The 25,480-nt window shown below is 53.4% G+C and overlaps 1 protein-coding gene across 1 annotated transcript in view; it reads left to right on the top strand.

Annotated features, from left to right (window-relative positions):
- The window catches only part of CUNH20orf85 (chromosome unknown C20orf85 homolog), an 87,748-nt gene that overhangs the window by 35,241 nt on the left and 27,027 nt on the right, over positions 1–25,480 (top strand).

The raw sequence follows: 25,480 nt of genomic DNA, 5'->3' as shown, positions 1-25,480 counted from the left end.
TCACCGGGTTTCGCTGACACTGGCCTGGTTTCGGACCCCGAGACACACTGGTCCGTTCTCCCTCGGGCCTTCTTTTCCCTTTTGCCTCGACAGGTCTCTGCTGTCCTGAGTGGCTGGTTCTTGGTGGGACCCTCCTGCTCACCACAGCACCCCCGACACCTGGACCAGTGCCTGCCCACAGGGGGCGCTAGAGGACACCCGCGGAACGGATGGGTCCTCCCTGGTCAGCACAAAGCGGGCACCTGGAAGGCACTAGGTGATGGGGGGAGAGGGGTTACGGACAAGGGGAAAGACGGGGAGAAATTATAGTGCCACTGAAGTTTAGACAGAGAAGTGACACAGAAGGGTGTCCTAGGGTCCCTTTGGGGGGTCACTTGGCTCCCTGTGGCTAGTTGCATCTCATCCCCCACCATCAGAAGCATTCCAGAGAGGGGGTTCCGCCTCGCTGGGTGGTGGGCATTGCACCCCCGAGCTGCGGGAGGCAGGGACGCCCCAGCCCCATGTGAACCCCCCACCCCACCCCAGCATCGGCACCCTCACACCAGAAAGGCCAGCGACGCTGGAGCGCTGACGTCACCTCTCTGGGAAGATGCTTGTCGCCATCAGTGGGGTTTCCTCAAGGACAACAGATCACGAAACCCCAAATGGTGGTTCTGGGGTGGAGGGAAGATGCACTAACATGAGGAGGAAGTTACCGGGACTTCAGCCCCACCAAGACAGGGTCTTCCAGAAGAGCCCCCCGGTTTCGGTTTCTGTCATCTACTGATCTGAAACAGATGGGCAAGAATATCTGCGGGACATTCTCTTCTTCAACCCACTGATGCCACGTGCAGACGAGAGGCTGGTGGCCTTTAGCTTGCAGACTGTCGGGCAGCCCCGCCCGTGTCCACGACATGACACGGAGCGTGGCGAGGCCACGCTGCCCCCGGGTGCGGCTTCATTCCTTGGGCAACGAGACCTCGGTTTTCAAGCCTCACTGAACGTGGCCTGTCCGAGCAACGCCGGCCCGTGATCGCTGTGGGGCCCTCGCATGCATGGTTTCTGCGGCGGGGGGCTCCCCCTTCCCTGGCCAGCATCCTCTGAGCCCCCCGGAAGGGTCTGAGGCTCAGGCAGCTCAGCCTTCCCTGTGGTTCCGAACAGCGAGTCCCTCTCCAGCCCCCGAGAGCCCGCCGCCCTCTGCCCTGCAGCCTGTGAACAGTTCATTGTCCTCAGTTCTGCCCCCCTGCACCCCCCTATTTCCAGCTTGTTGAGCTAGTGAGATGTTGACTGGCGGCCACAACAGAGGCTTCAGTCAGGAACTTGGCAGCCTCCGGCCTTGAACCCAGAACAAAGAGGACGGATGTCAGCAGGGCCTGAGAGGGGTGAGCGGCCAGGACGCCTGCGTGGTCTGCCTCAGAATCCCGCTTGGTCTCGGGCTCCGCGCTGCAGCCGCGGAGGTTCGCAGCCTGTCCGTCAGCCCGGTGCCACAGGAGCCACAGGAGACGCATTTCTGAGAAGGCCAGGGCTTGGGTCCGGTGCGGGGTCCCTGCCCCTCAGCCTGCTGGCCGGGCAAGGGGCACTCTGCAAAGAATGGCCACTATCGGGCATGTCAGAGAGCTGCCCACGCCAAGCCCCAGGATTCGGGAGACAGTTTGGCAGCAAAGGAGCTGGTGGGCGTTTCCAGCCCCAAGGCCCTGTCAGGGGCATGAAGGAGGTCACCCAGACGCCAAGCCCAGGGCGGGTCAAGAGCAGTGACGAGATAGTAGCTGCCACGTGTGACGCACAGTGTGCCAGGCGGGGACACGCGTGACCATCCTTTCTTCCCCAGACTCTGCACAGAAGGGCAGTTCCGCTGCGGGACATGAGAGCCCTGGGAGGGGCTCCAGGTCAGAGCCAGTACGAGGTGACCGAGCGGCATTTCTACGCGAGCCACAGCTCCTACCCCCACCCCTCCGGCTTCCTCCAGTCCCTCGCCGCCTGGCAGGGAGAGCCGGCTAATGAAACCCAACCCTCACGGCGCCCTGCTGAGCTCAGTACCCTTCAGTGGCTCCCCAGTGCTTTGGGGGAGAAGGTTCACTATGAATTTGGGGGGACACAGGGTTCCGCCCACAGCCCTCATGCTAACCCACTGACTTGCTGGGCTGCAGAGTCTGAGACTCCAAGGGCATAAGCATCTCCAGTCTGGGAGCCTCCTAGGAAGGCAGGCCCCCGGGCCTGGCGCCCACGGCTAAGATTCAGGAGGCCTCGGGTGGGTGCCCGGGATCGGTGTGTTTTGTAATGAATGCCAGAGGTCCGAGCAGACTGCTCTGAAAACCACCATGCAGGTGTGGGGCGGCCCCGGCTCCTCCAGCCATCATCCATTCCCTTGAACTCAGAAGCACTCAGGACACACGAAGAGCCGCATACATAAGACGGTCCTGTGTCAGCAGCGGTCCGGACACCACTGTCGCTCATCTCGTTCATGACTAACAGCCCAAAAGGTGGTCATCACTCTGTTTCCTAGGTTAGGACGCGGAGGCGCAGAGAGGTACAGTTCCTGGCCCTGGACCACACACAGGCAAATACCAGACCTTGAACCTGCCTCCAGGTGTCGCCCACGCAGGGGCTCGTACCCACAGCACGTCAGGTCTCTCGGGTTCATGGCCCGGTTGGGTCCAGAACCACGATCAAGCCAGGGTGGGCCATCAGGAATGAGACCCTGGATTCTTCTGGGCTCAGGCAAGCATTACATGGGGGAACAGAGGGTGCACCTCGGCGGAGTGGTAACTCCCTGCCTCGGTGTCCTTGTCTGTAAATAGGAATCGGTGTCACTGCACACTCCAGAGGGTGGGCTGAGGGATGTAACATGTGAGGAGCTCGGTCCATCGTAAGAGCTTGGTCAACAGCAGTCACCATGGCGGTGGCCAATGGGTCATGCGTTCCCAGGACAGGTGGACACCAAGCTGGCTTCACAAGGTGGCTGTGCCGGCTCAGACGTGGGGATTCCTGTAAGTGTTTAAACTAGTTAACTGGCTGTGGAAAACATCTTTTAAATGAATGAGTAAACCAAATGTATTTCCAGTGCATTTGCAACGCACCCAATTACTCGTTTTCAACCTGGTAGTTTGAAAACTACCCACTCTCCTCTCTTCTGCTTCCTTCTCTGACTTGTCCCCGTTCTATCCAGGGTCTCTCTACTTCCCCGTTGCACATTTCTGTGAATGTTTCGTTTGACTGTGTGACGTGCTATGGAATATGCCTGGAAGAAAGTCACTTTGCAAAGAGAAATGAAGTTGACGCGTACTGTGTTTAAATCTCTAGTGGTGGGGGGGCGGGGTGAATAGATGTACTTGGGTCCAGGCTTAGAAAAACCTCCTCTTTTCCTGCCTGGCTGGCCAAGATAATATTACTAAAAGACATCTCCCTGGGAAGGAAGAAAGTCCTTCGATGTTTATGATGCAAATTGAAAATGAAAAGATAACACGGGAGCCAAGTTCCTCGGCTTCTCCGCTCTGCTCCTCCCAGGGGCTGTGAAGGAGACAGAATGTTCTGCTGCTGGATGGAGGAGTCGCGTGAACGGGCCAGCCCCTGGCGTCCAGATAGATTTGGGGCTGAGCGCACCAGCTGACGGATTTGAAAAACAGAACAAGGTTAGGGGTGTTTCTAATTAAAGGTACAAAAGTGCTCAGCGTCAACTCTCTGGCAAGTGGGGCACCAGGCCAGGGCAGCGATGTGCACTGGGGGACCCAGGGACAGGTTTGAAGGGTTTGCTCACTTCCGACCACTGGGATGTCCAGGCAGCTGCCGGGCCCTATGGCGCCCTCGTGAAATCTGAAAACACGTCCCCTCGGAAGGAGGCTGCCCCACACCCTTCAGCTGAAGTAGGGACACCCAGGCTGGATTTCTCCCCTCTGCCCAGCCCCGTGGGTGCAGAGAGAAGCCCCGTGGTGTGTGGGAGAGGAGCCTATTCCCCTCCAAGGAAGGACCACCAGCCATGGGAATGCCTTCATGAGGTCACAGCTCCCCTGGGCAGCCAGCATCAGTGACAGGCACCCTGGGGTACCTGGCCAGTTTGGCTCAGCAGTTAGAGCATCATCCCTTGGACCGAAGGGTCTTGGGTTTGATTCCCATCAAGGGCATGTACCTGGGTTGCAGATTTGATCCCTGGCCCTGGTTGGGGTCATGTGGGAGGCAACCAATGGATGTGTCTCTCTCATATTGATGTTTCTCTCCCTCCCTTCCTTCCACTCTATCTAAAAATCAATGGAAAAATATCCTCGGGTGAGGATTTAAAAAAAAGAACTGGCTGCTGAGGCTCAAGGGCACATCTGCTGCAGCCCCGCAGCTGGGCAGAGCCTGCTCCTCCGCTGCCCGGCCTGCGCCCCTCCCCTTTGACTTCCTCCCCCAGGTGTTGGTCCTAATACACATGTCAGACCTCAAATTCCATGTCAGCACCTGCTTCTGAAGAAGTCGACCTAGGCTGCCAGGCCCTGCCCGCAGTCCAGCTGGGGACAGACACTGATAAAGGAATAGAGGGCATACATTAAACTCTGAGGCCAGAATGCCTGCTTTGCCAGGGAGCTGCCCCAGCCCGGGGGTGGGGGCAGGAGCAGGTCTGGGCGGCCCCTCTGCGAGGGGCCTTGGTGGGGCTGAATCTGATGGGCCAGTGGGGCTGAATCTGATGCAGCGGAGGCAGACAGGCCCTGGGGGCAGGGGCAGGGGGGAGGGGATCAAAGCTCCCCCTAGGTACACTTGCACTTAGCCAGCTACACAGGCTCGGCCAGGAGTCTCACCCATGTCGGGGGCACCACGGCTGCCCCCCGAAGCATGTGCCCGCCCTGAGGGGCCCGGGAAGAGCTGTGTGCAGCCCCGTGTGCGGGAGCCAGGCAACTCCGGGCGGCGGCTGGGCGCTGGGTGCCAGCCAGGCGGTGCTGCTGTAAGATGTCCCCACGGGCACGAGCCATCCACAGGGTGTCTGCGTCCCCGCGCACCTCAGCAAGGGGGAGCAGAGTAGTAACTGCTCAGACAGCTCTGCCCTGTCCCCTCTGGGTACAACTAGGTCTACACGCGCTAAACCAACCGCCAACCCGACAAGGCCAGGGCTCAGCAGACTGACGGCCCCCACGGGCAGAGGGGGGCAGGGCAGGGGTCTGAGGGGCAGACACCCTCACAGTGGGTACCTCTTCCCGCGGTGCTAAGGCGTAGGGAGTCGCCCCGACCCACAAGCCGGGTAAAGTGGCAGCATCGGCGAGTGGAAGCAGCTCCCTCCGCTGACGGACTGGCGCCAGGCATTAGCGCATCCACAAGACAGACAGCCGGTGTCACTTCAGGGTTTAGCACTTGCCGTCGACAGAGCAGAGCCCAGGCAGGGGCCCGCAGAGGACGGGCGGTGTCTGGCATTGATTGGTGCCCGGCCTGAATAATGCATCAAGGGCCTGTGACTTCATCACAAAAGCCCGAGAGCTGGCCTCCTGCAAACTAGACTCCCCAGGGACTCGCCTGGCCAGGTGTCAGCGGCTGGAAATAAGGGGGGGGGGGATGTTTCTGAATCTTCAAGGCAGGCTGCCAGGCTGCACAATGGGGGTCAAGTAGCATTCCCCAAATCTGCTGGGACTCAGGCCTCCTAAGGGCCCTGCGCCCTGGGGCGGGCCCTACCACTCCTCTTAGGTTCCGTGGGCCGATGAGTCAGACTGGAAGACAAGGCTGCCCCTGGGCTTTGCGCCCTGTGAGACAGGCACCGGCTGCTCGGGAAGGAGGGATTCGACAGCAGGCCCCCGTGCCAGGCCTGTGCTGGCGGCTGAGGACAAGCAGCGGCATGAGCAACCGGACTCCATCCTCCCTCCTTCCTTCCTGGAACATTTGCCGAAGTACCGACTTGATGGCCGCTGCCCGCACACAAGAGAAGCCCTCCTCCGAAGCCCTCTCACTGGCGTCTGTGCGGCTCATGCTCTGTGCCACTCCCGGGGCTGGTTGCAGATCAAGCCCATTTTGCAGAAGAGGAAAGGGAAATCCAAGAGTGGCAGAGCTTGGACCGATTTTCCCTACCCTATGTAAAGCCCGCTCCCCGCAGGCCTCCTGGCCCTCCGTGTAGCTCCATGAGAAAGGGTTAGCTCTCCCGGGAGATGAACTCCTGGCTCGTTGCTGTGTCCAAATCATAACCTGGCACAATCCCGGACACCAAAGAACGAAGGCAAGACACTCTTGGTCTTCTGGGCCGTGAGGGCCCCGACCCAACCAGGCCGGGCTGCTGTCCATGGTACTAACGAGAAGCATGGAGCACCCTCATGGTCTGTGGCTATAGCCATTCTTGAGAAGCTAGACTTTCATCATCCAAGTCATGCTTTTGACAGCCGCCCAAAGTGTTCGACTGGGACTTGGCAACATTTCTGACTGTCTCCTTCTTCTTCTCCCATGAGCCTTTCCATTGGCCGGACGCCTTCTATGAGAGGCCTTCGTAAATTTTTTGTCTCTTGTTTCATCCCAAGTTATATAACCAGATGTACCTGGTGTGGCATTTACAGCTTCAATAGATCTCACATTGGTAACAAAATATTTTTTATCTGATGTGTTTGGCGCTTTTCTTCATTGTCCTACATTAACGGAGACCCCAGTTGTAACACCGTTTTCTTACATCATGTTTCTGTATGTTGATCACCCACACACCTCCCAATGATGTTTTCCATACTGTTTTTTTTTTAAATATTTTTTTATTTATTGACTTGAGAAAGAGAGGAAAAGAGAGGGAGAGAGAGAGAGAAACATCCATAAGAAAGAACATCAACTGGTCCCCTCCTGCATGCCCCTCCATTGGGGATCTGGCTCACAACCTGGGCATGTGCCCTGACCAGGAATCAAACCAGCCACCTCTTGGTGCAGGGTCGACACTCAACCAGTGAGCCACACTGGCCGGCCAATGTTTTCCATACTCTTATGCCATCTACAATTCCATACTGAATTTACTTCATCTCACATAAATCAACTCACTTTTTAAAAATTTTAATAGACCTTATATTTTTAGAGCAGTCTTAGATTTACAGAAAAATTGAACAGAAAGCACAGAGAGTGCTTTGCTCTCCTTCTCGCACATTCTCCCTATTATTATCTTGCACTAGTGTGATATGTTTGTTACTGGTGAAACAAAATTGATACATTATTACCTAAAGCTCACAGTTTTAGGGCCCACACACTGTTCATGTCGCCTAGTTCTGCACAACAAGCCTGGGTTTTGACAAATGTGTGACCTGTATCTTCCATTACAGTGTCACACAGAATCGTCACCACCCTAACAACTGCCCTGTGCTCCACCTACTAACCCGATGCCCTCTCCAGGGACCTCTGGCAACCACGATCTTTTTGCTGTCTCTACAATTTTGCCTTTTTCCAAGTGTCATATGGTTGAAATCATACAGTATGGAGCCTTTTCACACTGGCTTCCTCAACCAGAAGACTTGCTTTGGTCCACTTCCAAGGACACAACCAGGAACTAGTCGTATTACTTCTTCTCATGCCCATTGGCTAACACGTGGTCACATGTCCACTCCCAGCTGCAAGGTCTTCTGGGAAATATAGTGTTAGTCGGGGGCGCCATGTAACTAGCTAGGAGGATGGAGCCAGGACTGTGGAGTTCTCTGGAAGCTGGAAAAGGCAATGAACGGGTTCTCCCCGGAGTCTCAGCTGACACCTTGATGTTCGTCCAGTGACCCCCATGCAGACCCCTGATCTCCAGAACTAGAAGATAAAAGCGTGTGTCATCCTCAGCTATCAAGTTTCTGGTAATGTATCATGGCAGCAACAGCGAGCAAATACAGTAGTCTGACAAAACAGGAAAGTCTTACAGAAATACAGTTTATGACTCAGTTCTGATGTTAAAGTGTATGAAACTTAAATAAAATACAAACTTCAGTTCCCCAGTTACACTACGCACCTCGCAGGTGCTCAGTAACCACATGTTCCTAATGGCTCCTGAGTCAGACAGTCGGGGTCTGGCTAACTTCCCCCTTGGTGGTTGGAAGAAGTGAGCGTGGCCGTTAGGGTGCGGGGGGGGGGGGGTGCCACTGCTAGTAAAGTCTTGGGGCCACCTGACCTGTGTCTTGACTGCACAGGTTTTGAAAATGGGATTTAAATTTCAAGTTCGGAATCAGGATTGCGTTTGGAGGCCCCTCTATTTGGAGATGGTGTGCTGGCTGGAGAGAGCAGAGCATCTTAAAAGAAAATTACATCTTTGTCGTTTGGGAACTCAGACCCAAGCTACAGCTGACTTAGCATCTGATCCCCGGGATTTCCCACGAACTCTTCCCGGCCTGCCTCTGCTCCCAGCAGGGTGTCAGGAAGGTCTGCTGCACCACATTATTTATGGATGGGTGTTGGTTTCCATCTCCTCCCAGGGCATAACTGGCTAGAAATGAGCCCCATCTCCACCCCCCACCCCAGTGCAAGCTGGAGGCTGGGGTGGAGTCTGGGAGAGTTTTTGAGTTGAGACAGCTGCAGAGCTCGTAAAAGTCAGGGATTGCCAAAAATGAGCAGAGAGAGGCTCCGGGGCAGGGGAGAGCGAATGAGTCAGTGCCAGCTGTGGGGTTTGTTCCGTGGTTTCTGTGATCAAAGAGAACACCCAAGGGCCTCCTTGGGGCTTGCTCTTGAGGGGATGGGGGTCAAGGTCAGGGAAGGGGGATGGGGTGGGCAAGGGCTCTTGGAAGATTGTGGAAGAAACACAACTCCAGTGAGCTTTTTGAAGTTTTTCCCAGCAAAGGCTCAGCATCCAGGATCTATTTCCCCTCTTCTCCCCTCCCCTCCTCTCTCCTCTCTGCTCGTCTCTCCTTCTCTCATCTTTTCCTATTTCCACTTGCTCCCTCTTTCCTTTCTGATCCTGGGCTTTGCCACATGGTGAAGTGGCACCGAACAAGCCAGGGGTGGCGACTCCACTCACTGCCTTCTGTTTCTTCTTAAAATGGAACAACTTGCCCATTTTCACCATTAAGCAGCATATGTTCATGGAAAACACCTGCAAACTCAAGTAAAGCAAAGAAAATAAAAGAAAAGCCACCTGGAATTGTTCTTATTAGAAAAAAATGCTATGAAAACGGAGGTGTATTTCTTTGAAGTCTTTGTCGTGTGTGTGTGTGTGTGTGTGTGTGTGTGTGTGATTGGAAACTGTGGTTACAAAAATGGAAATCTGTGGGTAGTTTTATATCCTTTTTTTTTTTTAAGCATGTGACATTGTATCATAGACAGTCTCTCACATTAGTAAGAGTTTTCCAAAAACCAAACTGTAAATGGCTGGCTAGTTTTCTATCTTATGGGCATACATACTATCTTTACTTGGTTATATGCTTCTAGTTTTGTTTTGTTTTTCCTCACAGAGGTTTTAGTTGCCGACTCAAGACCCATCTTCATTCCTTTTTAGTCAAAGAACACTGACGTAACAGTGACAATGTGTTCACCCAGAAGAGTACATGTCCTACCCTCTTCTGCAGCCAAGGGTGGCCAATGAGATAAAAGTTTGTTCTCCTGAAATGCAGATGATGTGGCTGGAGCACCAGCAGCCACCTTGGGCTCTAAGATGACCGTGAGGAAGGAAGCTATGCATCGAAGACAGGAAACATGGGACAGAAGCCACCTGGGTCCCAGAGACCAGCATGTTATCACCACACCAGCCCTGAAGCGTCTACCTCAGGAATTCTTTTATGTGAAAGAGAAATAAACTCCTATATTGCTTGCTTTCCATTTCTCACTAGTAGCTGAGTGTGATTTCTACAGCAGACGAATTCATTCTATATTCAAATACAATGGGAATTTATAGAATGACTACCATGTAGCAGTTCCCACTGATATAAAGACACATCAGTGAGCAAAACACAGAAAATTCCCGTCCTCATGGAGCTGACATCTTAGTGGGGAGAGATGATTTTTAAAAAAGGAAAACAAGTGAAATATTATGTTAGATCACATACTAAGGAGAAAAAAATAAGGTAGAACAAGGGTATGCATTGTGCTTTGGGGCTTGGGGTGATGGTGAAATTCTGGGTAACTCAGGGACAGCGTCCCTAATACAACTATTCTCTTCCCGAAGAATTTATATCATGATGCACTTTTCACATTTTTTTTAATACTTAGAAATTAGTGGCTAATAGGGTTTGTAGAATTGCAACTAGGCTCTTCTCGCGAGAATTGTCTGGGATATTATATACATTGAGCTTACTCCTGTGGCTGGTGAAAGAAACTCAACTCACACAGGCTTAAGGAAACAGAATGACTCACAAAATTAAGATATTCAGGGGGTGGTCCAGGCATGGTTGAATCCAGGTGTTCAGAAATGTCGCCAGAATCTGTCTTCCCCGTCTCCTGTCTGGCTTCCCTCTGTTCTCTGCCCCCTTGACCCCGCCCATCTCAGGAGGGAGGTCCCAGCAGCCCAGGGTGCCTATTTCCCTGTAGTTGAAAAAAAAAAAAATCCCAGGGCTCACTCTCATTGGATAGGATTGGGTCACATGACCATTCCTGAACCAATCCCAGGGCCCATTAGAGTCAGGCTGATGAGCAGGGCTTATGTCATAGGATCCCTTCTGAAGCTGGGAAACTGGGTCGACCCAAAGGCTTAGAATGGGAGGGTTTGCTTGTCCGGGGGAACCGGGAGCTCTTGCTGCAGGAAGGAGTGAAGATGCTGAGCAGACTCTTCCCTTGGCCTGATGCTCCACCGGTGGGGCCCCTTGGGCCTTGGGAAAAGTTGAATCCATTTCTTCTTTAGCTTTCCTTTTGCCTGACGATTTTCCCCCGTTTTACAAATGAACAACCAAATGCATCAAGACCATAAATTATAAACAAGCTGTTCAAATGAGGCGAGTGATAGCAATGAGTAAAATCTAATTAAGCAGTTTGAGATCTAAGTGATATTGTTATTAAAGTGCCTCATTAGCGGGGCGTTTGATCAGCTCTCTCATCTGTTCTGTGTGTTCGTTGGAAGAAAGCTCCGTGCTCATTGACAGAGCTCCATTCATTCTGCAAGGAGAGAGAAAGCGCAGCTCTAGTCAAGGGAGGGAATTCGGAGGAGGCTTTGCCCTTGTCAGGCCCCCTCCTGCCCCCCTGGTCCGCACCCCTTCCAGAGCCACCAGTCACAGGCAGGGACGGAGAATTTGGGAATGCCACTTTTAAAAAGCATGATCACCTGTTCTCCAGCGCCTGGGACTTCCAAGCTGAGCGGGCAGTGGAAACGCGGGCATTCGTCACAGTGCGGTGCCCCTGACAGTGGTGCGTGGGGATGTCGTAGCAGCATCCCAGCGGTGGCTACCTCTGGGAGACCTCCGAAGCCCAGGCCGCGGTGCCCTGGAGGGCGCGGCCGGCCTGCCTCGCCCCTGCCCTGCTCTTCCGGCTTGAGCGCCCCAGTTCTGTCCTCGGGACCTGCTCTTCCTGACCCATGCTCGGGGGTGGACCAGAGTGCAAGGAGTCCAGCTTCGTGACCCTCCAGCAGAAGAGATGCCTTTGCACAGGCAGAGGGACAGGAAGGAGGCCGGGGGTGGGACAGGACCTCGTGTTGCAGGGAAGCAGACAGCTGCTCCTTGGAGTCATTGAAACCTTCACGTGCTCACGCGCGCAAGCCCAGCAGTCAAGGGCTGCTGCCGGGGAGTATTACACTTTTTCTCCTTCTAAAGGTCAGCGACTTGTTTCGGCTGATTATGTCCCTGAACGGTGCAGACAGGCAGACCCTGCTCACCGATGTCCCTGCGCCGCAGCTCACAGAGACCCGTCCATCACTCGCTCACAGCTGGAACTTGGAAGTGAAAGACTCGCCCACACTCCCAATCAATGTCGTCTGCCATCGACGACCGGTCCAGTCTTCCCGACAGAAGGCACTGGCTCAGCGTGACGGTGCTCTGGGGGGAAGGTGGCCGTGTGATCCCGGGCCTCCTCCGGGCTGGGATTAGGTTGGCCTTTGTCTAATGAAGCTGACTGCAGGGGTCCCCGGTGCTAGAGGCTCAGGGCTCCAGGAGAAGCGATGGGGAGCTGCAATCTGGGAGCCTCCCGCCCCTAACCGCTCAGACGGCGGTCCAGGTGCCCCAGTTACAGGGCGGGGGGGGCACATGCGCACTGCAGTTACCGGCAAACTTCTCAGGGTGTTGGGAACAACTTGGACGTGGGAATCTACGATTTCAACAATAAATTTCACAGAAATCTAAGTACAGACCAACCATTTCCGATGAAAACCTAGAAGCTAAATGGGCATGTGCTGTAAGCGTGAGACCCACACACGACGTTAAAGATTTGAAAGAACACAAAAGGAATGTAAACTATCCCATCAACCATTTTTATATGTATTACCTGCTGAAATGAGCATTCGGGGGTATGAGATATACTTGTTAAATGAATGTCATCTGTTCCTAATTTTTTACTAGAAAATTTAAACTGACACGTGCGGCTCTCATTATATTCCCACCGAACAGCGCGGTTGGACCTTCTTTCCAGAGAAAAGCCAAGTTCACAGTCAGGAGATGCCCGAGTCCATTTAAATACACGTTGGCCAAATCCCATCAGCAAATTTGATGTGGTCCATGTCGGGTACATTTAAAAAAAAGTTGGCAGCCCAGAAAAATCGAAAGTTACACACAAGCATTAAATTCTTGGCCTTCTTGCCCTGGCTGGTTTGGCTCAGCAGTTACAGCGTCAGCCCGCGGACCAAAGAGTCTCGGGTTCAATTCCGGCCAAGGGCACGTACCTTGGTTGTGGTTTGTTCCCAACCTGTGCAGGAGGCAACCCGTCGATGTGTCTCTCTCTCTTTCTGTCTCTCTCTCTCTTTTCCCCTCCCATTCTATCTGAAGATAAATTTTTTTTTTTTTTTATCCTCACCCGAGGACATTTTTCCATTTTTTGTTTAGGTAGAGTGGGAGGGAGAGAGAGGAACAGAGAGAGAGAGAGAGAGAGAGAAACATCGATGTGAAAGGGACACATCGAGTGACTGCCACCCGCACGACCAACCAGGGCTGGGGACAAACTGCAACCGACGTACATGCCCTTAGCGGGAACCAAACCCGGGTCTCTCTGGACCGCAGGCCCATGCTTTAACTGCTGAGCAAAGCCGGCCAGGGCTGAAGATAAAAATTTTAAAAATAAAAAATTCGCCCTGGCCAGTTTGACTCAGTGGTTAGAGCGTCGGCCTGCGGTCCAGAGAGACCAGGGTTCGGTTCCCGCTAAGGGCACGTACCTCAGTTGCAGTTTGTCCCCGGCCCTGGATGGGTCGTGCGGGAGGCAGCCACTCAATGTGTCCCTTTCACGTTGATGTTTCTCTCTCTCTCCCTCCCTCCCACTCTATCTGAACAAAAAATGAAAAAGTGCCCTCGGGTGAGGGTTTTTTTAAAAGTTAAAAAAATAAAAATAAAATAAAAAATTCTTGGCTTTCTTTGAAAACCCAGATCAGTCTGAGCCCATATTCCCAAGTGGGGACACGCGGAGTTGATCCCAGGGCAAGTGGGCCTCCCCTGTCCTTGTGTGGTTCTGTTTGTGAGACAATGTATCCAAGGACTGCACCGAGGTGGGGTCCAGAGCTGGCCAGCCTCAATCAATCATCTGGGACCACTTACCCCTTTCTCGGTGGTCTGACCACGTTCAAATGGAACTGCCTCCTCTAAGCTTGAACCCAGGCGAAATCAAAATCACTTAAAGCAGTATGATAGATCTTTGACAAACTTTGAAATTTCTTCTATGACTGTTTTAAATTTCTTCTCTCGTTATTCTACGCAGGGATTTTTAAAGGCTTCTTGAGTCAACTTTACATATTCCTACTATTCAAGAAGGTCCTCTAGCATTTCACTAGGTTTTTAAATATCCTTACAATTCAGGTGCCTGTCTGAGTGCCCCAAGACCCATGAGCCAGGTTACCTGGCTCCTCCTCCCTGTGCTCCAGCCTCACTGGCCTCCTCCGCCTTCCTGGGACACACCTGGATCACTGGACACCCCACCTTCCTGCTGGCTCTTCCCTCTGCCTGGGCCATCTCTGTGGGACGGGCAGCTCCGTCTTCCCCCTCCCCCGCGTCAGCCAGGGCAGAGTGTGGGCGGCGCCTTCCCTGCCACTCTGGCTTATGTAGCCCCGCCCACTCTCATCACCCCCCACCCCTCCCCACCCCCGCAGTCTCATCCCTTCCTGGCCACCTTGGTGAGCTGCCCTTGTCTTGTGTTTTAATCTCACTTTGTCAGCTGCCCCTCCCCACCCCGACGGGAACACAGTCTTTAAGGGCAGGGCCCCTTCATGCCTGCTTTCTAGGCAGGGCCTAGAGCAGAGCTTGGGACATAGTAAATGCCCAATAAATGCTGGACGCTTCCACGACTCTCCCAGTTGGGAGGAACCCCCCCAAAATCATCTGGCACAGGGCTGCACACCAGCAAAAACCAAACCAAACCAAGGTGCGCATGTCAGCTGAACTTGTCCTGCACCGTGTTTGGGTCATATTTCTTCTTCAAAGTGTGCCCTGTTTGTCTGCAGTGCAAGCCTCCGGGCGGCCTGTGTCCTCCTGACGCCCCTGGTCGCTGGAACTGTCACTTTAGCTAAGACAGTGGTTTCCAAACCTGGCTGGGAAGCTTCCCGGAATATCGACCCCGGGGCTGCACCCTAGACAAACTGGCTCAACCTCTGGGTTCAGGCCCAGCTGCTCTGTGGTTCGGAGCATCAGCCAAGTTTGAGGGGCATGGTGCTGAGGGACTCAGGACGTGTCCAGCGGCGTCACCCCAGCTCTGAGCCATAGGGAACTCACTGCCTGCCCTGGGGAGCTCTGACTTAGGGAAAACTCCCCTTGTCTTCACCTCTCTGGGCAAAGGGAAGCTCCCAGCCCCCCGCCCCCCAACCTGGTAGTGGCTAGAAAGGGGAGAAGGGACAGACGGAGACTAGAGGCGCTGCCCCAGAACCAGATCTCTAATTTGCCAGGTGCCTGGAGAGGGTCTGCCAGGTGTGGAGGGAATGGCCCCACCCTCCCTGTCTCAGCATCAGACACCTTCCTCCAGGGCTGGGGGCCAGGGGCTCAGGGAACAACCCCAAGAGAAACAGCCAAGTGGTGCCCCGCCCTCCCCTGCTCCCCTTCCCCCACATAACACAACGAGCCCCTGCGGGACAGGAGAGTGGGTTATACCCAGCTGCAGCCAGCCAGCCTGTGGGCGATGCCTAGTTGTCCAAGTGTTTCTTCCGCCAAGGAAGTAGGGAGGGAGGAAGGGAGGGGGGAGCGAGGGAAGGAAAGAGAGGGAGGGTGGAGGGCAGGCTGGTTTTCTTCCTCCGGACTGTAGGCAAACCTAGTTCAGCACCTAGCTCTCCCTTGGGCGGGACAACAGACCACCCCAGGCTGTGTGGGGGCGCCAGGGAGTCAGGGTGGTTCTCTCAGGGAGGAAGCAGAGGCGCCCGTGGGGGAGGAGCATCTGAGCGAGTGGGCGGGGTCACGTGACAAGGTGCTGCCCACTCCCTCCCTCCATAGCCGCCTCAGATGGGCATGGCCTGACCAGCCCGCCCTGGGCCGGGGCCTCCCCGGCAGCCTCCAAACAGCCCCGGGCCTGTGCTGGGCTCCCCCCTTTATTCCCTGCGGAGACCCCACACCCCCAGTCTGATGGCCACTCCAACCCTGTCCTGTCACAGCTTTGATCTGCCCACAGCCTCCGACCTCCAGGACAAAGAGGTCCCTTAGAAGACAGCGGCCCAGGGCAGGCCTGAAGGGGCCCTTTCTTCCACCCTGAAGGCCCCTACTGTCCTCGGCCGCTCACAGGACTTCTCTGTGTGGGGGGAAGTCTGGAGCGAATCATAAAAGAGGCCATGAACTGACTGGTCCCTCCCTTTGCTATAAAAGCAGAGCATGTCTCCCAAATCCCAGACAGCTCCCCCAGATTACCTCCTTCCCCATATTCCAGGGTCTCTACGGGATCTGTGGGGACCAGCAGGAGCCCGAGGTCCAAGGCCAGCGGTGGGGGCAAGCATTGGGCAGGCACTAGGGTGCCTGAGTCTAAGCACCAAAGTCCCCCCTCCCCCGCATTCCGGAAACCCCTCGGTCCTGAGAGAACCAGGACTATGGCCACCCCAGCTCGTGGCTCCCTCTTCCTGGGTGATTGGTCTCCGTGTCGGGCCAGTAGGTGGGACCAGTACAGAGTGTACTGTCCCCGCGTGCGCTGTGGGGCCTGGTTGCCTGGGATCAGACCCCGGCTGCACCAGGTCCAACCTGTGAGAACCAGGACAAGCCTGTGCACCTCAATTTCTTCACCAGCAAAATGGGTGTGATCATAGTCCCAACCTCAAAGGATTGCCCCAGAATCAACCGACTTAATTCATATGAAGCATTAAACACAGTGACGGGCACAGGGCAAGTGACGCACTGGCTACCACACAATCAAGTCTTTCTTTAAATAGTCACCCGAGACTCTCATTTTGCCTGTAAGGAGAATACAGGACATTTGAAGATGCTGGAACCTGACAGGTTCACCAAGGGCATCTGCTACTGCACTGCTTACAAGAGACACCCCCAAATCACACGTAAGTGGAAATGGTGTATTTGTCTGTGTGTGTAAACACATAGAGCAAATCAAAGGAGCACCCACACAGAGGACTACTGGGAATGGTCAGCAATGGAATGCAAGGCAGAAGCATGACGAAGAGGTGTATTTCGTATCTGTGTGTATCGCAGCATCCACAACCATACCGCAACAGCGGGGAGCCTCCCGCATGGGATAACTTGATGCTAAAATACAGGGAGGGAACAGAGCTGAGACACCGTTAAACTTAGATGTTTGTTCCTTCAGGGAACCTGCTGGGTGCTCCAAGGCCTCTGCCGGACACCCCACTTTTCTCATCTCAGCACTTGTGGTCAGTGTCTGTAATCACCCATGTCACCGGCCCTACCCCACTCTCAGGAGCAGCTACGCCCCGGGGGTCCCAGACAAGGTCTGTCTCTGTTCACTGTCCGTGGCTTCGAGACCCATAACATTCTCTGACTTTGGAGCCAAAGAATCCACAACAATAGAGAAACAAACAAAAAAGTCAACCGGCCAGCCATTAAAAACCACTTTGTCAAATGACTCCAGTCAAAGAAGAAATCAAAACTGAAATGAGAAGTTATTTATAAAATATAAAGAAGAACAAGCCCCATAAAAGTGCCCGGGAGCCGAGCCTGCACTTGGAGGAGAAAAACGAGAGATGAAAACGTTTTCCTGTTTCAACAAGAAGTAACTAAACTAAGTGAAGACGCGAGGAGCTAAATAAAGAACAGACCAACTCCAAGGAGAGCAGAAGGAGGGAGTGAATGCAGGGAAAATAAAAAGGAATTCGAAAACAGAACAAACCCATTTATAAACATAGTTAAGAACGTGTTCTTTGAAAGGCAAATAAGGTAAACATGTATATGGGAAATTTAACATATAGACATGCAAATATAGCCTCTTCACACTTGCTTTTAAAAAGAAAAACCTCTAACATTTTTAGGAGTAAACTAAGAAATAGCTCTGCGAAATCTATAGGAAGGAAGCCACAACATCTTACTAAAAGAACATTCTAGAAGACCTAAATACACAGAAGGCCAAACAATGTTCCTGGAGGAGGAGACTGGGTATCTGCAAGCCTACCAGCCCTTCCTGAATTAATAAGTGAATTTAATATATTTTCAATCATGAGGAGGTTTCGGGGGTCAGAGAGAGGCAGGTTTTGACAAATGGGTATAACATTTTTCTAGGAAAACAAGGACAGTTTTAAAAATAGAATAATGAGGGAAGCGGGATGAAGTGGAGGGGGCCCCCATATGCATCGCACAGGAGGGGGGCGAGGCGTGAGGGGACTGAGGCCCCTGGTCCTGGGCACCTTGCCCTGTGTCCCTCACTCATCCCCCAGCCAGCCTGGCCGGACCCAACCAGCCAGTCATCCCAGAAAGTGCTCTGACCACAGTCCCTCACCAAGGAGGCCGGCCTCTCTCTCCCGCCCCACCCCACTCGGAGTTATGCCAAAGAATTTAGATTTGGGATGTCTGAGTCTTGATTCCAAGTGGGACGCCGTAACTGTTGCCTTGGGCCAGAGAGAAGGAAGGTCATTAGTAAACAAAGTGGGCCAGCCCCAAAGTAGTAAAAGATGGTAGGGCCCTGACAAGATCAACTGACTCAAGGAGCACACATGAATGTCAGGACATTGCTCGGGGCATTGGTGTCAGCACAGATGGAGAGGCGGGGGCGGTTCCCTGAGTACGGTGTGCCGTGTGCTCACCGCCCGGACGTGCTCCCTGGCCAAGGAGAGCGGGAGGACATCCGCTGGCCAGGGGGCACCAGGAAGGGGTCACGCAGCTGTCCTTGCTATGGCTGCCGGACTTCAGTCGCAGCCGGTGACTACTGAAAAGGTGAAGAAGTGGAAGAAAATGCTCAGATTGCTACGTGTTTGCAAATGGAGATCAAGAGACCTGGGCAACCTCATTTCTGATGAAAAACGGTTGAAAGAATGGGAGTCTTTGCAGCCCGGACTGGAAAACATCGAGGGACTGATTAGCAATTACTGACAATGTGGGACTCAAGGGAGGGTCTCTAGTCCATACTTGACTGACACATCCAAAGGTCCAAAGTAAGGCCCGGCCGGTGTAGCTCACTGGCTGAGCATCGACCCCTGCACCAGGAGGTCACCAGTTCGAGTCCCGGTCAGGGCACAGGCCCAGGTTGTGGGCCAGATCCCCAGTGGGGGGGCATGCAGGAGGCAGACAATCGATGTTCTCTCTCATCCGTGTTCCTGTCTCTCTCCCTCTCCCTTCCTCTCTCTCTAAAAATCAATACAGAAAAAAATTTTCTTAAAAAAAGGTCCAAAGTAGGAATTCCAGGATGCTTGGAGTGAAAAGAAATGTCCTAGTGTCCAGCCCTGGAGAAAAGAGAAATTTCTTCCCCATCAGGCCCGGCAGAAGGCTGGATTCTGAGCTCCCTGGCCAGAACTTGGTCACACGCATGTCCCTGAGCCAGTCACGGTGGCCGAGGGAATGGATACATCGATGGGTTTAGACCAGGGTCTGCCATCCCTGAAGACCGGAGTTATCAACTCCACCCTGACCACAGGGACCTCAAAGGGAAGCGGGGAGTCTGGGGCAGGCAAACAAGACAGATGTGGATTATGAGAGAAAATGCCCATCACTTCCCCAGGAGAGAAGCGTACTCTGTGACCTTGGGGCAGGTCATCTTCTCACTGGGATTCCCTGGAAAGAACAAACCTCAGAGCAGTCGGTCAATGTTGCTCTAATGACCACCAGCCGGACAGGGCTCCAGCCACCAGGCAGCCTCACCCACAGCCCTCACCTGCCGGGCAGGCGCCCCCGGGAGAGCCCTCATCTCCTGCCTGGTCCAGGACAGCAGCGGCCGCCCTCCCCACCAGGTCCCCGTCAAAGTTCCGAGCCCTGGCCGGTTTGGCTCAGCGGTTAGAGCATCAGCCTGCGGTCCTGAGAGACCCGGGTTTGGTTCCCGCTAAGGGCACGTACCTCGGTTGCAGTTTGTCCCCGGCCCTGGTTGGGTCGTGCGGGTGGCGGCCACTCGATGTGTCCCCTTCACGTTGATGTTTCTCTCTCTCTCTCTCTCTGTTCCTCTCTCTCCCTCCCGCTCTATCTGAACAAAGAATGGAAAAATGTCCTCAGTTGAGGATAGAAAAAGAAAGTTCCGACACCCCAAGAGTGCTAGGGAAACCCAAGAGCAGCCCCCATTCCGCCCAGATCATGGGGACTTTTCTTCAGAGCCCAAAGTCTGAACACAAGGCTGACACGTGGCACCCAGCGGGAAAGGGGGGGGCACGTTGGGACAGGGACAGAGCACATTTTTACCCCAGAAGGTGGCAGAGCCCCCCAAACGGTGGTCAGCATGGGCTGGGAGGGCTCCATCTGAATGCACTTCATTGGGGAGTTTTCATCCACTGGTGCTCAGACGGATAGGATATTATTGGAACAAAGCACATGTTCAAGGGACCTGGGACACACCTGGGCAGGTGTATTTGGAACACAACCTGCCAGGCAAGAGGCCGGCGCTGCTCTGTGTTTGGAGACCTCTCTCAGGGCATGGTGCATGGCCTGTCCTGGGGCAAGTCTTGTGACCCCCAGAAGAACATGAGCCCTGTCTTGTTCCCCACGGAATTACTCCAGTGAGCAACACAGCATTCCCTCCACAAATGCTTGTGGAAGGAGGGAAGGGAGGAAGGAAGGAAGCGAGGGAGGGAGGGAGGAAGGGAGAGAGGGAGGGAGGGAGGAAGGGAGAGAGGGAGGGAGGGAGGGAGGGAGGGGGGAAGGAAGGAAAGAAGGAAGGAGAGAGGAAGGAAGAAGAGAGAATAATGGCAGGAGGAGAAAGGAAGGGTTGAGCAGGACATTTACACACACCCGCTCTCTTCCAGCAGAAATGTGGTCTGTGTCCCTGTCCTGCTCAGATCACTTTGGCGGCTGGATGGGGACCATGCTTCCTCTTAGCTTTCTGAGGATAACCTTGCACAGAACCAGCGTTTCCCTAAGAGTGCGTGTCTTGGCAGCAGGATGGCGGAGCAGTCAAGACGACCTCAGCTCTACCTCCTGGGAGCCAGGTGGCCTGGGCAAGTCACCCAACGCCCGAGCTGTCATTCTTGTCTAAGACCTGACATCCAGTTGAGAGGCACCCCTAACACACACACTGATCTGAAGGGTTGTCACACAGACTGGCCACCCCAAATGTAAATTCAAGGGTCTCCTCCCCTCCTTACACCCTGTAACAAGGTAAAACACATCCCCAGCTGTGCCCCCTCAATCCCTCTGTCCCTCTGGTGACATATCCCTGGTCTTCCCTGGGGTGGGATGGCACCTCACCCCTCCCCATCTGTGATTCATTTTTTCTTTTTAATCCTTACCCAAGGATATTTATCTATTTATCTTCAGATAGAGTGGAAGGGTGAGAGAGAGAAACATCGATGTGAGAGGGACCCCTCGATTGGTTGCCTCCTGCATGATACTAACCAGGACTGGGGAATGAGCTGCAACTGAATCGAACCTGAGACTCTTTGGTCTGAGTGCTGATGTAACCACTGAGCCAAACTGGCCAGGGCAGTGCTGGTTAATTTTATGTGTCAACTTGAGTGGACCACAGGGTGCCCAGAGGTTGGTCACACACGACTCTGGGCACGTCAGTGAGGATGTTTCTGGAGATTAGCCTTTAAATCCACAGGCTGAATGAAGCAGACCACCCTCCCCAGTGCAGGGGGCGTCGTCCACTCTGTTGAGGGTGCAAACAGAACAAGAAGGGGGAGGCAGGTGGAGTTTGTTCTCTGCCTGACTGTTTGGGGGGGCAGATCCCCCTCTGGCCTCGGTGCCGCTGGTTCTCAGACCTGCAGACGGGGACCCAAATCTACACCATTGGCCCCTGGCTCCCGAGACTTCCAAGCACCCCCTGGCTCCCCTGCGTGCCCAGCTGGCATACGGACCAGAGCCCATACCTTGAAGTAAATCTCTTTACGTCATATACTACAACACAACACTGGGCCTACGCAGCGCCAGGCACACACAGACACTCTGTAAACATCTGGTCAGTAAATCAATATTCCCAGAAACCACTTTCTTCTCCTCTGAATGAGACCCTGGTGGCCACTTACCCCACACTCTCCAAGTTGCCTTTATGATCGTCGCCCTCTTGCTGAGGGTCAGCTGCAGTCAGGAATGGTACCGCTCTCTGCCCCCTCGGAGGGCTGAGTCAACATCCTTTGGAGATCCGCTAGGACGGCATTTTCTTAGAATCTCTGCAATATTTTTGTACCCCCGTCTGTCCTTTTCACTCTTGCTTTTGATCCAGCGAGAAAAGCGCCCGTTGGGAGGCTCAGAGCACAGTCCAGACCCCGGGCCGGCGTTCAAAGCAAGCGGCAGCCCCTCCGCCTCCTTTCTGGCTGGTTAACGCCACCGGCTGACTCTCCAAGGCCAGCCCGGGAGAAGTGGGGTCCCCGTTGCTAAGAGAATTGACGGGTGACCGAGTCCTCCGCGTGCCCCACGCCGCGGGCACGGGCAGAAGCGCGGTGGGCCTGGTTGACTGGAAATCACCAGGAGGAAATGGTTTCTGAGCTTCGACCCCGTGGTGCAAAATCCATCCTACGACCTGAGATAGGGGTTAAAGTTTACAATGACCCCGAAGAGTCCGTGTTTCATTAGGGAAAAAAACCCCACCAATCCAGACTGAGATTTCTTCTTCTGAGGCTGGTTAAGTCCAAGTTAAGAAGCCGAACCGACTGCAAAGGCAGCCCCGCAGCAGACAGGCCGCTGGAGTCGCTCACGGCCCCCCAGAGGCCGCACCTAACCCCGAGCCTGAGTGTACACCGGCGGCCCGGGGGCCTCTGACATGCGCCTGAGGAGGGTGTTGAGATGGGGGAGCGTATCCTGAGTTATTGTGGGTGATGTAGTAAACCCCACGTCTCTGATCGCGAAAGTCTTACAAGAGCCGGAGACAGAAACTGGACGATGCTGGGCTGGGGGCTTCCAGGAGGAAGAAGGGGCGCGAGCAGGTGGCACAGGCGCCCCTGGAAGCCGACAGTCGGGAAGCGGACCGGAGCCTCCAGGGCGGGGGGAAGGACTGCCCACCCCGCGCCGGGCCCTGCACAGCCGAGGCCCGTCCTTTGCAGTCCCCTGCGTGGGGACTAACGGTCAGGGGTCAGGGCAGTAACCCGAGGGGACGCAGTGTGGAGGCGCGTCTTCTTCATCTGCCGAGGCCCTGGCAGGTTTAGTTCTGTGTCTTCCCACCCCCCCCAAGATGGGCCACAGGACCACCCGAGTTTGGAATTCTGGATGAATTTGGAACCTGGTTGATTCCCGGAGGCCTCACGGCCAGGCGAGCCCTGGAGGGGGCGCCGTCCCTCCTGCGTTCCCTGCATCCCGGGTCCAGCGGGCGCGCCCTGGGCACAGCACTGAGGATGTCGGGAAAAGCAGCGGCCAGCCTTACCTTCCACCCAGCCTGTGGCCGTGCAGGGGCACGCACTCCAGAAGGACAGACACGTCGAAGGGACCTCAGCCCTCACCCTCATCCCCCAGCGGGGGGTCTGCGGACTGCACTTCTGGGAAAGAGGGGTGTTGCCGACATCTGTGCCATGTAGGCGCACAAAGCCCCCGACCGGGAGAAGCAGACAGCTGTGCCCGGCAGGTTTAGCGCCCGCCCTGCCAGCTCCATCGGCTCCCCGCTAACACGGGCTTGGCGGACTCTGCAGACATCACACGTGTTCTCCCCTACAGAGGAAGAGTCCACTTGCCTGCGTTCCTGGTAAGTCCCTGCCAAGTGCAGGTGCAAAGGCAGGAAACGGTTACACGGGCTAAGGGGCTGAGAGTCTGTTCTCATTAAATCATGTTAAATTATAGTTTACCTTGGGTGGCTTAACTGTCATGTCATGGTAACAAGACATCCAAGCTCAGGGTGATGCCCCAAAGCTCGGCAATTTGGCTCTCATGCTAACACACATCTAGGGGTCACATCCAACACGGTGGGCTCCGGGACGAACCGCAACTGAGGCATGTACCCTTGACCAGAATCGAACCTGTGACTCTTTGGTCCACAGGCCGACACTCTAACCACTGAGCCAAACCAGCCAGGGCATCACAGTTGACGTATAAACATTTCATTAGTTTAGTTACATTTGTCTTTGTGATCTGTCCAGAAGAAAACGAACCAAACAGGAAAAATTATTCTGTGACACGAACAATACTGCAGAGTTCCAGTTTCTATTCCAGAATGTAAAGAGCTCACAAGGTGTTACTCCCAACCCAACAGCAACAAAGCTGAGCAAACTGAAAATCAGTGACTTTCCGCGGGCCCCTCAGGGGACTGGTTTCCAGGATGAACCGCAGCGCCGGACCCGGGAGAGCAGGCGAACCGAGTCAGGCTGAGCAGGGCTCAGCTGCAGCAGAAGGAGCACAGTCCGCCGAGTTCTCAGGAACTGCTAAAGTCTGGCTATGAAACTCCAGGGGCCACAGCCTTGGGCGACGGGGTGGCTACAATTTCCTGGGCTTTTTCTTCGGGAACTCCACCAGGTTCTTACGGTGAAGATTCCAGAGGGATCCCCTCCAGGCTCTGGCAGAAGGAAAGAGTAATCTTGCGAAATGCATTCAGAGCCTCTCCATAACAAAGGCCAACCTGATGAGGAAAAGCTGGGGGGAAGGGCACTGTTCCCATTCCAACCCCCTCCAGCCTTCCTTTCTCAACTAAGACGAGATTATGGGTGAGAAACACTTGTGAAGGTCACAAACCAGGCGCATGGCCCACGAAAAGACAGATTTAACCTGAAGATTACAGAACACTGCTCGTCCCCACTCCTGACCAGCACGCCAACAGGACTCCAGTATAATAGCTGGATTATAGCTGTAAGCTCTGAGACACAGGATCTCTCGAAGGAGGAGGCTTTAGAGAAGTTCAAAGTCAAGAAGGAATTAAAAAACAAGGACACTGGAGGAATTTGAAGTCTCTGGCTCCTTCAGCTACAGCAAACATGAAACACAGCCAAGCTCTGAACCAGATTAACATAGATCCTCAAGCTACAGGCCTTTTTACCTCAATAGCCATCACTTGATACAACATGTCTGGCTTGAAACAAAAAGTTACAAGGTACACCGAAAGGGGAAACACACAACAAAACAAAAAGCCACCATCTGAAGAGACAAAGCCAGCCTAGGAACCGGACTCCGATATGACCCAGATGTTGAAATCATTAGACAGGGAATTTAAAATAACTATGGTTAATATATTAGGAATGCTAATGGAAAAAAGTAAAGAATATGCAACACAGATGGGTAATGTAACCAGAGAAATGAAAATTCTAAGAAATAATCAAAAGGAAATGCTGAAGATCAAAAACACTTCAACAGAAATAAAGAATGCTTTGATGGGCTCATCAGTAGACTGGACACAGCTGAGGAAAGAATTAGTGAGCTTGATGATATATAAATAGAAACTTCCCAAACTGAAATGGAAAGAGAAAAATAAGAATGATAAACACAGAACAGAACACCCTAGATGTGTGGGAAATTTCCAAAAGATATAACACACATGTAATTAAAATGCCAGAATAGGAGAATGGAGAAGAATATTTAAAGAAATAATGGCTGAGAACTTTCCAAACATTAATAACAGATATCAAACTACAGATCCAGGAAACTCAGAAAATACCAAAAAGCTACACTAGGGCAAACTGCACAAAACCAAAGATAAAGAGAAAATGTTGAATGAAGCCAGAGGTGGGTGGAAAAACCTTACCTCTTAAAGGAACAGGCTAAGCATTACAGCTGACTTTTTCATCAGAAACCATGCAAGTAAGAAGAGCACAGTAAAATAGTTAAAATATTATGTTAAAAAAAAAGTTCCAGTGTAGAATTCTATATCCAGATGAATTACTTTTCAAAACTGAAAGAGAAATAAAGGCATTCTCAGACCAAGAAAAACTGAGAGAATGTACTACCAGCAAATAGTGTCTGCAAGAAATGTTGAAATATTTTCTTTAGGCAGAAGGAAAATAATAAAGGTCAGTAACTCAGATTTTTTTTTAAAAGAAAAAGGAAAAGCATCAGAGAAAACATAAATGAAAATATTATCTTGT

This window comes from Molossus molossus, unplaced genomic scaffold, assembly GCF_014108415.1.
Source record: "Molossus molossus isolate mMolMol1 unplaced genomic scaffold, mMolMol1.p scaffold_m16_p_6, whole genome shotgun sequence".
NCBI lineage: Eukaryota > Metazoa > Chordata > Mammalia > Chiroptera > Molossidae > Molossus > Molossus molossus.
Note: the sequence above shows the minus strand (reverse complement) of the source record. Positions and strands in the feature narration are given on the sequence as shown.